The sequence below is a fragment of the Bufo gargarizans genome, chromosome 6 (assembly GCF_014858855.1).
Source record: "Bufo gargarizans isolate SCDJY-AF-19 chromosome 6, ASM1485885v1, whole genome shotgun sequence".
NCBI classification, from domain to species: Eukaryota; Metazoa; Chordata; class Amphibia; order Anura; family Bufonidae; genus Bufo; species Bufo gargarizans.
The window spans coordinates 32,022,718-32,035,883 of NC_058085.1; positions in this window are offsets into that span (position 1 = coordinate 32,022,718).

The window sequence follows — 13,166 nt, forward strand, 5'->3', positions numbered from 1 at the left end:
GGGTGTAGTGTAGTGTAGTGGTGGTTGGTGCCATATTACAGAGCTACAAATCGCCAGGACCGGATGGCATACACCCCCGTATCCTAAGGGAATTAAGTAATGTCATAACCAGACCCTTATTTCTGATATTTGCTGACTCTATACTGACAGGGAATGTCCCACAGGATTGGCGCATGGCAAATGTGGTGCCAATATTCAAAAAGGGTCCAAAAACAGAGCCTGGAAACTATAGGCCGGTAAGTTTAACATCTGTTGTAGGTAAACTGTTTGAAGGTTTTCTGAGAGATGCTATGTTAGAGCATCTTAACGGAAATAAGCAAATAACGCCATATCAGCATGGCTTCGTGAGGGATCGATCATGTCAAACAAATTTAATCAGTTTCTATGAGGAGGTAAGTTCTAGACTTGACAGCGGCGAATCAATGGATGTTGTGTATCTGGACTTCTCCAAAGCATTTGACACTGTACCACATAAAAGGTTAGTATATAAAATGAGAATGCTCGGACTGGGAGAAAACGTCTGTAAGTGGGTAAGTAACTGGCTCAATGATAGAAGACAGAGGGTGGTTATTAACGGTACACACTCAGATTGGGTCACTGTCACTAGTGGAGTACCTCAGGGGTCAGTATTGGGCCCTATTCTCTTCAATATATTTATTAATGATCTTGTACAAGGCTTGCATAGTAAAGTATCAATTTTCGCAGATGACACTAAACTGTGTAAAGTAATTAACACTGAAGAGGACAGTATACTGCTACAGAGGGATCTGGATAGATTGCAGGCTTGGGCAGATAAGTGGCAGATGAGGTTTAACACTGACAAATGTAAAGTTATGCACATGGGAAGGAATAATGCAAGTCACCCGTACTTATTAAATGGTATAACACTCGGTAACACTGACATGGAAAAAGATCTAGGAATTTTAATAAACAGCAAACTAAGCTGCAAAAACCTAGTGTCAGGCAGCTGCTGCCAAGGCCAATAAGATAATGGGTTGCATCAAAAGGGGCATAGATGCCCGTGATGAGAACATAGTCCTACCACTTTACAAGTCGCTAGTCAGACCACACATGGAGTACTGTGTACAGTTCTGGGCTCCAGTGAACAAGGCAGACATAGCAGAGCTGGAGAGGGTGCAGAGGAGGGCAACTAAAGTAATAACTGGAATGGGGCAACTACAGTACCCTGAAAGATTATCAAAATTAGGGTTATTCACTTTAGAAAAAAGACGACTGAGAGGAGATCTAATTAATATGTATAAAGAAGGTTTGAACACAAACATAGAAGAGGATGCTTTACGGTAAGAGTAGTGAGACTATGGAACTCTCTGCCTGAGGAGGTGGTGATGGTGAGTACAATAAAGGAATTCAAGAGGGGCCTGGATGTATTTCTGGAGCGTAATAATATTACAGGCTTTAGCTACTAGAGAGGGGTCGTTGATCCAGGGAGTTATTCCGATTGCCTGATTGGAGTCGGGAAGGAATTTTTATTCCCCTAAAGTGAGGAAAATTGGCTTCTACCTCACAGGGTTTTTTTGCCTTCCTCTGGATCAACTTGCAGGATGACAGGCCGAACTGGATGGACAAATGTCTTTTTTCGGCCTTATGTACTATGTTACTATGTTACCTGTGTTCTCTGGTGGTCGATCCAAGCAAAAGGGACCCTTAGAGGACCAGGTAGCAGGTATATTAGACGCTGTTATCAAAACAGCGTCTAATATACCTGTTAGGGGTTTAAAAAAATCGCATCTAAAGCCTGCCAGCGAACAATCGCCTCTGGCAGACTGTAGATCCAGTCTCTTACCGGCCGATCCTGTGAACGCGCGCGCCTGTGTGCGCGCGTTCACAGGAAATCTCGCCTCTCGCGAGATGACGCACGGATGCGTCCAGGAGGAATGAATCGACCGCCTCCAGGACGCATCCGTGCGTTAGGCGGTCCTGGAGCGGTTAAGGACCAGGCCATTTTTTGAAAATCTGACCAGTGTCACTTTATGTGTGAATAACTTTAATATGCTTTTACTTATCCAGGCCATTCTGAGATAGTTTTTTTCATCACATATTGTACTTCATGACACTGGTAAAATGGAGTTAAAAAAAAAAAAATTATTTATAAAAAAAATACCAAATTTACCAACAATTTGGGAAAATTTGCAAATTTCCAAGTTTCAATTTCTCTACTTCTATAATACATAGTAATTAGGGATGAGCGAACCCGGGTTCGGGTTCGGTGTTCGTCGCTTTCTTGGCGCTTTTTGAAAGGCTGCAAAGCAGCCAATCAACAAGCGTCATACTACTTGCCCCAAGAGGCCATCACAGCCATGCCTACTATTGGCATGGCTGTGATTGGCCAGAGCACCATGTGACCCAGCCTCTATTTAAGCTGGAGTCACATAGCGCCGCCCGTCACTCTGCTCTGATTAGCATAGGGAGAGGTTGCGGCTGCGACAGTAGGGCGAGATTAGGCAGATTAACTCCTCCAAAGGACTTGATTAATTGATCGATCTGCAGCTGTGGATCATTGAGCTGCTGAAATTCAAATGCTCACTGTTTTTAGGCTGCCCAGACCGTTTGTCAGTCACTTTTTTCTGGGGTGATCGGCGGCCATTTTGTGTCTTGTGGTGTGCCAGCACAAGCTGCGACCAAGTGCATTTAACCCTCAATGGTGTGGTTGTTTTTTGGCTAAATCCTACATCAGGGTGAAGCTGTCACACCAAGTGCATTTAACCAGCAATAGTCTGTTTATTTTTTGGCCATATACTACATCAGGGGCAAGCTGCGCCCGTCACCAAGTGCATTTAACCCTCAATGGTGTGGTTGTTTTTTGGCTAAAGCCTACATCAGGGTGAAGCTGTCACACCAAGTGCATTTAACCAGCAATAGTCTGTTTATTTTTTGGCCATATACTACATCAGGGGCAAGCTGCGCCTGTCACCAAGTGCATTTAACCATCAATGGTGTGGTTGTTTTTTGGCTAAAGCCTACATCAGGGTGAAGCTGTCACACCAAGTGCATTTAACCAGCAATAGTCTGTTTATTTTTTGGCCATAAACTACATCAGGGGCAAGCTGCGCCTGTCACCAAGTGCATTTAACCCTCAGTAGTGTGGTTGGTCAAGCTGTCACACCAAGTGCATTTAACCATCAATAGTGTGGTTATTTTTTGGCCATATCCCAGTCTAATTCTTCGTATACCTGTCACCCAGCGCCTAAATACTAGGCCTCAAATTTATATCCAGCTAAATCTGTCGTTACTGGTGTGGCTGGTCAAGTTATTTAGTGTCCGTCAAAGCACATTTTTTGTTCTGGGTTGATATACAATTCCCAATTTAGCAATTTCATAATTTAGTGGTTTCTGCTGTATCAGAGCTATTTGAAATCTATCCTTAAAAGGGTATATCATATTCAAGGTGCACATAGGGTCATTCAGAATAACTTCACACACCCGCTACTGTGCATTTCCAAGTCTAATTCTGTCAGTAAACCTATACCTGTCACCCAGCGCCTAAATACTAGGCCTCAAATTTATATCCAGCTAAATCTGTGGTTATTGCTGTGGCTGGGCAAGTTATTTGGTGTCCGTCCAAGCACAGTTTTTGTTCTGGGTTGAAATACAATTCCCAATTTAGCAATTTCCTAATTTAGTGGTTTCTGCTGTATCAGAGCTATTTGAAATCTATCCCTAAAAGGGTATATAATATTCAAGGTGCACATAGGGTCATTCTGAATAACTTCACACACACACTACAGTGCATTTCCAAGTCTAATTCTGTCAGTAAACGTATACCTGTCACCCAGCGCCTAAATACTAGGCCTCAAATTTATATCCTGCTAAATCTGTCGTTACTGCTGTACTGTTGTGGCTGGGCAAGTTATTTAGTGTCCGTCAAAGCACAGTTTTTGTTCTGGGTTGAAATACAATTCCCAATTTAGCAATTTCCTAATTTAGTGGTTTCTGCTGTATCAGGCCTACTTTAAATACATCCCTAAAAAGGTATATCAGAATCAAGGTGCTGATAGGGTCATTCTGAATAACTTCACACACACGCTACTGTGCATATCCCAGTCTAATTCTGTCGGTAAACCTATACCTGTCACCCAGCGCCTAAATACTAGGCCTCAAATTTATATCCTGCTAAATCTGTTGTTACTGCTGTACTGTTGTGGCTGGGCAAGTTATTTAGTGTTCGTCAAAGCACAGTTTTTGTTCTGGGTTGAAATACAATTCCCAATTTAGCAATTTCATAATTTAGTGGTTTCTGCTGTATCAGAGCTATTTGAAATCTATCCCTAAAAGGGTATATCATATTCAAGGTGCACATAGGGTCATTCTGAATAACTTCACACACCCGCTACTGTGCATTTCCAAGTCTAATTCTGTCAGTAAACCTATACCTGTCACCCAGCGCCTAAATACTAGGCCTCAAATTTATATTCAGCTGAATTTGAATACAATACATTGGGCCAAATAATATTTTTGTTGTTGTGGTGAACGATAACAATGAGGAAAACATCTATTAAGGGACGCGGACGTGGACATTGTCGTGGTGGTGTTAGTGGACCCTCTGGTGCTGGGAGAGGACGTGGCCGTTCTGCCACATCCACACGTCCTAGTGTACCAACTACCTCAGGTCCCAGTAGCCGCCAGAATTTACAGCGATATATGGTGGGGCCCAATGCCGTTCTAAGGATGGTAAGGCCTGAGCAGGTCCAGGCATTAGTCAATTGGGTGGCCGACAGTGGATCCAGCACGTTCACATTATCTCCCACCCAGTCTTCTGCAGAAAGCGCACAGATGGCGCCTGAAAACCAACCCCATCAGTCTGTCACATCACCCCCATGCATATCAGGGAAACTGTCTGAGCCTCAAGTTATGCAGCAGTCTCTTATGCTGTTTGAAGACTCTGCTGGCAGGGTTTCCCAAGGGCATCCACCTAGCCCTTCCCCAGCGGTGGAAGACATAGAATGCACTGACGCACAACCACTTATGTTTCCTGATGATGAGGACATGAGAATACGACCTCAGCAAGTCTCTGATGATGACGAAACACAGGTGCCAACTGCTGCGTCTTTCTGCAGTGTGCAGACTGAACAGGAGGTCAGGGATCAAGACTGGGTGGAAGACGATGAGGTCCTAGACCCCACATGGAATGAAGGTCGTGCCACTGACTTTCACAGTTCGGAGGAAGAGGCAGTGGTGAGACCGAGCCAACAGCGTAGCAAAAGAGGGAGCAGTGGGCAAAAGCAGAACACCCGCCGCCAAGAGACTCCGCCTGCTACTGACCGCCGCCATCTGGGACCGAGCACCCCAAAGGCAGCTTCAAGGAGTTCCCTGGCATGGCACTTCTTCAAACAATGTGCTGACGACAAGACCCGAGTGGTTTGCACGCTGTGCCATCAGAGCCTGAAGCGAGGCATTAACGTTCTGAACCTTAGCACAACCTGCATGACCAGGCACCTGCATGCAAAGCATGAACTGCAGTGGAGTAAACACCTTAAAAACAAGGAAGTCACTCAGGCTCCCCCTGCTACCTCTTCTGCTGCTGCCGCCTCGGCCTCTTCTGCTGCTGCCGCCTCGGCCTCTTCCTCCGCCTCTGGAGGAACGTTGGCACCTGCCGCCCAGCAAACAGGGGATGTACCACCAACACCACCACCACCTCCGTCACCAAGCATCTCAACCATGTCACACGGCAGCGTTCAGCTCTCCAGCTCACAAACATTTGAGAGAAAGCGTAAATTCCCACCTAGCCACCCTCGATCCCTGGCCCTGAATGCCAGCATTTCTAAACTACTGGCCTATGAAATGCTGTCATTTAGGCTGGTGGACACAGACAGCTTCAAACAGCTCATGTCGCTTGCTGTCCCACAGTATGTTGTTCCCAGCCGCCACTACTTCTCCAAGAGAGCCGTGCCTTCCCTGCACAACCAAGTATCCGATAAAATCAAGTGTGCACTGCGCAACGCCATCTGTAGCAAGGTCCACCTAACCACAGATACGTGGACCAGTAAGCACGGCCAGGGACGCTATATCTCCCTAACTGCACACTGGGTAAATGTAGTGGCAGCTGGGCCCCAGGCAGAGAGCTGTTTGGCGCACGTCCTTCCGCCGCCAAGGATCGCAGGGCAACATTCTTTGCCTCCTGTTGCCACCTCCTCCTTCTCGGCTTCCTCCTCCTCTTCTTCCACCTGCTCATCCAGTCAGCCACACACCTTCACCACCAACTTCAGCACAGCCCGGGGTAAACGTCAGCAGGCCATTCTGAAACTCATATGTTTGGGGGACAGGCCCCACACCGCACAGGAGTTGTGCCGTGGTATAGAACAACAGACCGACGAGTGGTTGCTGCCGGTGAGCCTCAAACAAGCGGCCTGGTGGTGTGCGATAATGGGCGAAATCTCGTTGCAGCTCTGGGACTAGCCGGTTTGACGCACATCCCTTGCCTGGCGCATGTGCTGAATTTGGTGGTGCAGAAGTTCATTCACAACTACCCCGACATGTCAGAGCTGCTGCATAAAGTGCGGGCCGTCTGTTCGCGCTTCCGGCGTTCACATTCTGCCGCTGCTCGCCTGTCTGTGCTACAGCGTAACTTTGGCCTTCCCGCTCACCGCCTCATATGCGACGTGCCCACCAGGTGGAACTCCACCTTGCACATGCTGGACAGACTGTGCGAGCAGCAGCAGGCCATAGTGGAGTTTCAGCTGCAGCACGCACGGGTCAGTCGCACTGCGGAACAGCACCACTTCACCACCAATGATTGGGCCTCCATGCGAGACCTGTGTGCCCTGTTGCGCTGTTTCGAGTACTCCACCAACATGGCCAGTGGCGATGACGCCGTTATCAGCGTTACAATACCACTTCTATGTCTCCTTGAGAAAACACTTAGGGCGATGATGGAAGAGGAGGTGGCCCAGGAGGAGGAGGAGGAGGAGGAAGAGGGGTCATTTTTAGCACTTTCAGGCCAGTCTCTTCGAAGTGACTCAGAGGGAGGTTTTTTGCAACAGCAGAGGCCAGGTACAAATGTGGCCAGCCAGGGCCCACTACTGGAGGACGAGGATGAGGAGGAGGTGGAGGAGGATGAGGATGAAGCATGGTCACAGCGGGGTGGCACCCAACGCAGCTCGGGCCCATCACTGGTGCGTGGCTGGGGGAAAGGCAGGACGATGAAGATACGCCTCGACAGTGGACAGCTTGTCCTTACCCCTGGGCAGCCTGGCACACATGAGCGACTACATGCTGCAGTGCCTGCGCAACGACAGCAGAGTTGCCCACATTTTAACGTGTGCGGACTACTGGGTTGCCACCCTGCTGGATCCACGGTACAAAGACAATGTGCCCACCTTACTTCCTGCACTGGAGCGTGATAGGAAGATGCGCGAGTACACGCGCACGTTGGTAGACGCGCTACTGAGAGCATTCCCAAATGTCACAGGGGAACAAGTGGAAGCCCAAGGCCAAGGCAGAGGAGGAGCAAGAGGTCGCCAAGGCAGCTGTGTCACGGCCAGCTCCTCTAAGGGCAGGGTTAGCATGGCAGAGATATGGAAAAGTTTTGTCAACACGCCACAGCTAACTGCACCACCACCTGATACGCAACGTGTTAGCAGGAGGCAACATTTCACTAACATGGTGGAACAGTACGTGTGCACACCCCTCCACGTACTGACTGATGGTTCGGCCCCATTCAACTTCTGGGTCTCTAAATTGTCCACGTGGCCAGAGCTAGCCTTTTATGCCTTGGAGGTGCTGGCCTGCCCGGCGGCCAGCGTTTTGTCTGAACGTGTATTCAGCACGGCAGGGGGCGTCATTACAGACAAACGCAGCCGCCTGTCTACAGCCAATGTGGACAAGCTGACGTTCATAAAAATGAACCAGGCATGGATCCCACAGGACCTGTCCGTCCCTTGTGCAGATTAGACATTAACTACCTCCCCTTAACCATATATTATTGTACTCCAGGGCACTTCCTCAATCAATCCTATTTTTATTTTACCATTATATTGCGAGGCTACCCAAAGTTGAATGAACCTCTCCTCTGTCTGGGTGCCGGGGCCTAAATATGACAATGGACTGTTCCAATGTTGGGTGACGTGAAGCCTGATTCTCTGCTATGACATGCAGACTAATTCTCTGCTGACATGAAGACAGATTCTCTGTTACGGGACCTCTCTCCTCTGCCTGTGTGCTGGGCCTAAATATATGCCAATGGACTATTGCACTGGTGGCTGACATGAAGCCTGATTCTCTGCTATGACATGCAGACTGATTCTCTGCTGACATGAAGCCAGATTCTCTGTTACGGGACCTCTCTCCTCTGCCTGGGTGCTGGGCCTAAATATATGACAATGGACTGTTGCAGTGGTGGCTGACGTGAAGCCTGATTCTCTGCTATGACATGCAGACTGATTCTCTGCTGACATGAAGCCAGATTCTCTGTTACGGGACCTCTCTCCTCTGCCTGTGTGCTGGGCCTAAATATATGCCAATGGACTGTTGCAGTGGTGGCTGACGTGAAGCCTGATTCTCTGCTATGACATGCAGACTGATTCTCTGCTGACATGAAGCCAGATTCTCTGTTACGGGACCTCTCTCCTCTGCCTGGGTGCTGGGCCTAAATATATGACAATGGACTGTTGCAGTGGTGGCTGACGTGAAGCCTGATTCTCTGCTATGACATGCAGACTGATTCTCTGCTGACATGAAGCCAGATTCTCTGTTACGGGACCTCTCTCCTCTGCCTGTGTGCTGGGCCTAAATATATGCCAATGGACTGTTGCAGTGGTGGCTGACGTGAAGCCTCATTCTCTGCTATGACATGCAGACTGATTCTCTGCTGACATGAAGCCAGATCCTCTGTTACGGTACCTCTCTCCTCTGCCTGGGTGCCTGGGCCTAAATATATGCCAATGGACTGTTGCAGTGGTGGCTGACGTGAAGCCTGATTCTCTGCTATGACATGCAGACTGATTCTCTGCTGACATGAAGCCAGATCCTCTGTTACGGTACCTCTCTCCTCTGCCTGGGTGCCTGGGCCTAAATATATGCCAATGGACTGTTGCAGTGGTGGCTGACGTGAAGCCTGATTCTCTGCTATGACATGCAGTTGTCATCCTAGGAACACGAAAGCCTCATTACCTCGGTCACAGTTTACTAGGGTGTCAAGAATAGTTAGTGATCCAATAGTGCAAAAACAACGTTTGATAGAGATGTCGGATAAGTTTAAAGCACGTGGGTATCCTCGTGGCCTCCTAGAGAAGGAGATTAAATTGATTACCCAGGGGACCCAGGAGTTGAGACCTCAAAGAACACAACATTGTACACCTAGAATTCCACTGGTAGTGACATATCATCCATTTGTACCAAAAATTCAGCGGATTATACAGAAACACTGGCCGCTATTGAGTAAATTCTACCCTGATATTAAGGAATTCAATAATCCATTTAGAATGTGTTACAAGCGTCCAAAAAACTTACGCGATACTCTTATTAAAGCGGATATTGGCCCTGAGAAGAAGCCATTAAGACAGACTATGTTGTCCAGTCCAAAAATGGGCACTTTTCCCTGTTTAAATTGTGCACAGTGTACACATGTCATGAAGGGGAGTACCTTCACGCATCCACATACGGGCAAGACATATAAGATAACAGGCTTTTTCACATGTGCTATATCCTTTGTTATTTATCTCATCAAATGCCCATGTGGCCTCGCTTACGTTGGGGAGACATCCCAATGTGCGAGAGATCGCATCAGTAAACATAAATCTGATATTCGCTGTAGGAAAACAGAACTTCCGATACCTCATCATTTTATTCAGGCCGGTCATCACATAAGTCAACTCAGATTCCAAATTATCGAACATATTCCCTTATCACGTCGAGGCGGAAATCGCAAACTGACACTTCAAAATCGTGAATCATATTGGATCCATGAATTAAAGACACTAGCTCCCTTAGGTTTAAATCGTGATTTTGAATTTTATATACAATGAATTATAACATTTTCTTTTCTTTCTTTTCTATATGACTATTGCAGACTAAATGATAATGTCCGAAGGTAGGATTATTATCTATTATTTTTTATGGAACTACAGTTTCTTGATCATGCTCGTTTGATTTAATTAACTAATCTATTAATATTAATGTCAATTAATATATTTCAAATATGAACATCTAATATACTAATATATCAATATAACTATATGTCTGTAATAATTATTATTATTTGTCTACTGATTTACTGATTATGTCTGTAGTCTGCCCTCCGATGCTGGGTTGATATCTAATTATATATATTTTGACCGAGTATTCTAAATGAACTTTGTGTAATTCTCGCATTAGGAGTCGATGGTCTTGTTTTTTTGACCCGACCTCTTCCTTTTTTTTTTTTTTTTTGGATGTTTCAAAAAATTATATATATTTGCGATTTTTTCATATATTGCGATTTTTCACTATTTGCGAATTTTTACCAATTGCGATTTTTTCTTACCTGCGAATTTTATGCAGTTGCGAATTTTTCTCCTTTGCGAATTTTTTTGCGAATTTTTTCCGATAACCGGACTTCCGTTATTCCGATCGCGAATGCGGACTTCCAGTTCTATGACGTCCTCCCAGTATCGCGAGACCAGACACAGTACAAATATCGGACATGCGCAGGCCACCCAGCGCAATGCCACTCTCCTCTAACCAGTTTATCTCAAGGTATGTAAGTGATATGTACGTATGCAGTTTATTTTGTGAATTATTCTCTATGTGGGTTCAGTACTTTTTCCTTCATAAATCAATTACTGAATCAGTTTTCGTCTAGCAGGTTATACTATTGTTGTACTGACACCCATATAGACGTAATGATTTAATTTGCAGCTTCTCTGTTTTCCTTATATACAAATGTTTAGATTGTGATTGTTCCATGGAGCTTCTATACCTGATACTATATTCAATACATCCATAACCATACTATATCTTTATTGTGAATATCTCTGATGTTAATTTCAGTGGTTTCATGTACTTGCTTTTACCACTTTGATGGTCCTTAATGTTCTTGAAATAGACTATTCATTGATTAATTTCTGTGAGTACTATCCCACTATCAGTTCATTGATCGATTGATTCTTTATATGCAGTTGCAGCTTTGATTATTATATCAGTATTGTATTATACTATGCATATAGATATACGTAAGACTTGCCCCTAGATGTATATATATATTTTCTCTTTAGTCAAAATTTTCTAATATTATTTTTTTTAAAATTATTTCCATATTGTACTGATTGTATGCTATTATAATTAATAGGCCGTGACCAAGGTCCGGGAGGACCGAAACGTTGGCCCATATAACTGACGTCTATTGGTGGCAAAATTCTATATAATAAATATTATTATTTCATTCATTTCAATTCGAGTGCCGTGAATTATTCTATGATATTATCGGAGGTAATCTCCATCACTGAGCACCGAAGATACCATTTAGTGGAGTGCCAGCCATCACTTCTATTTGATTCTCTGCTATGACATGCAGACTGATTCTCTGCTGACATGAAGCCAGATCCTCTGTTACGGGACCTCTCTCCTCTGCCTGGGTGCTGGGCCTAAATATCTGACAATGGACTGTTGCAGTGGTGGCTGACGTGAAGCCCGATTCTCTGCTATGACATGCATACTGATTCTCTGCTGACATGAAGCCAGATCCTCTGTTACGGGACCTCTCTCCTCTGCCTGGGTGCTGGGCCTAAATATATGACAATGGACTGTTACAGTGGTGGGTGACGTGAAGCCTGATTCTCTGCTATGACATGCAGACTGATTCTCTGCTGACATGAAGCCAGATTCTCTGTTACGGGACCTCTCTCCTCTGCCTGGGTGCTGGGCCTAAATATCTGACAATGGACTGTTGCAGTGGTGGCTGACGTGAAGCCTGATTCTCTGCTATGACATGCAGACTAATTCTCTGCTGACATGAAGACAGATTCTCTGTTACGGGACCTCTCTCCTCTGCCTGTGTGCTGGGCCTAAATATATGCCAATGGACTGTTGCAGTGGTGGCTGACGTGAAGCCTGATTCTCTGCTATGACATGCAGACTAATTCTCTGCTGACATGAAGACAGATTCTCTGTTACGGGACCTCTCTCCTCTGCCTGTGTGCTGGGCCTAAATATATGCCAATGGACTGTTGCAGTGGTGGCTGACGTGAAGCCTGATTCTCTGCTATGACATGCAGACTGATTCTCTGCTGACATGAAGCCAGATCCTCTGTTACGGGACCTCTCTCCTCTGCCTGGGTGCTGGGCCTAAATATATGCCAATGGACTGTTGCAGTGGTGGCTGACGTGAAGCCTGATTCTCTGCTATGACATGCAGACTGATTCTCTGCTGACATGAAGCCAGATCCTCTGTTACGGGACCTCTCTCCTCTGCCTGGGTGCTGGGCCTAAATATATGACAATGGACTGTTGCACTGGTGGCTGACGTGAAGCCTCATTCTCTGCTATGACATGCAGACTGATTCTCTGCTGACATGAAGACAGATTCTCTGTTATGGGACCTCTCTCCTCTGCCTGGGTGCTGGGCCTAAATATCTGACAATGGACTGTTGCAGTGGTGGCTGACGTGAAGCCTGATTCTCTGCTATGGGACCTCTCTCCAATTGATATTGGTTAATTTTTATTTATTTTATTTTTATTTTAATTCATTTCCCTATCCACATTTGTTTGCATGGGATTTACCTACATGTTGCTGCCTTTTGCAGCCCTCTAGCCCTTTCCTGGGCTGTTTTACAGCCTTTTTAGTGCCGAAAAGTTCGGGTCCCCATTGACTTCAAAGGGGTTCGGGTTCGGGACGAAGTTCGGATCGGGTTCGGATCCCGAACCCGAACATTTCCGGGAAGTTCGGCCGAACTTCTCGAACCCGAACATCCAGGTGTCCGCTCAACTCTAATAGTAATAACTCCAAAAATAGTTATTACTTTACATTCCCCATATGTCTACTTCATGTTTGGATCAATTTGGGAATGCCATTTCATTTTTTGGGGATTTAGAAGGCTTAGAAGTTTAGAAGGAAATCTTGAAATTTTTCAGAAATTTTCCAAAACCCACTTTTTAAGGACTAGTTCAGGTCTGAAGTCACTTTGTGAGCCTTACATAATAGAAACTACCCAAACATTAAGCCATTCTAGAAACTA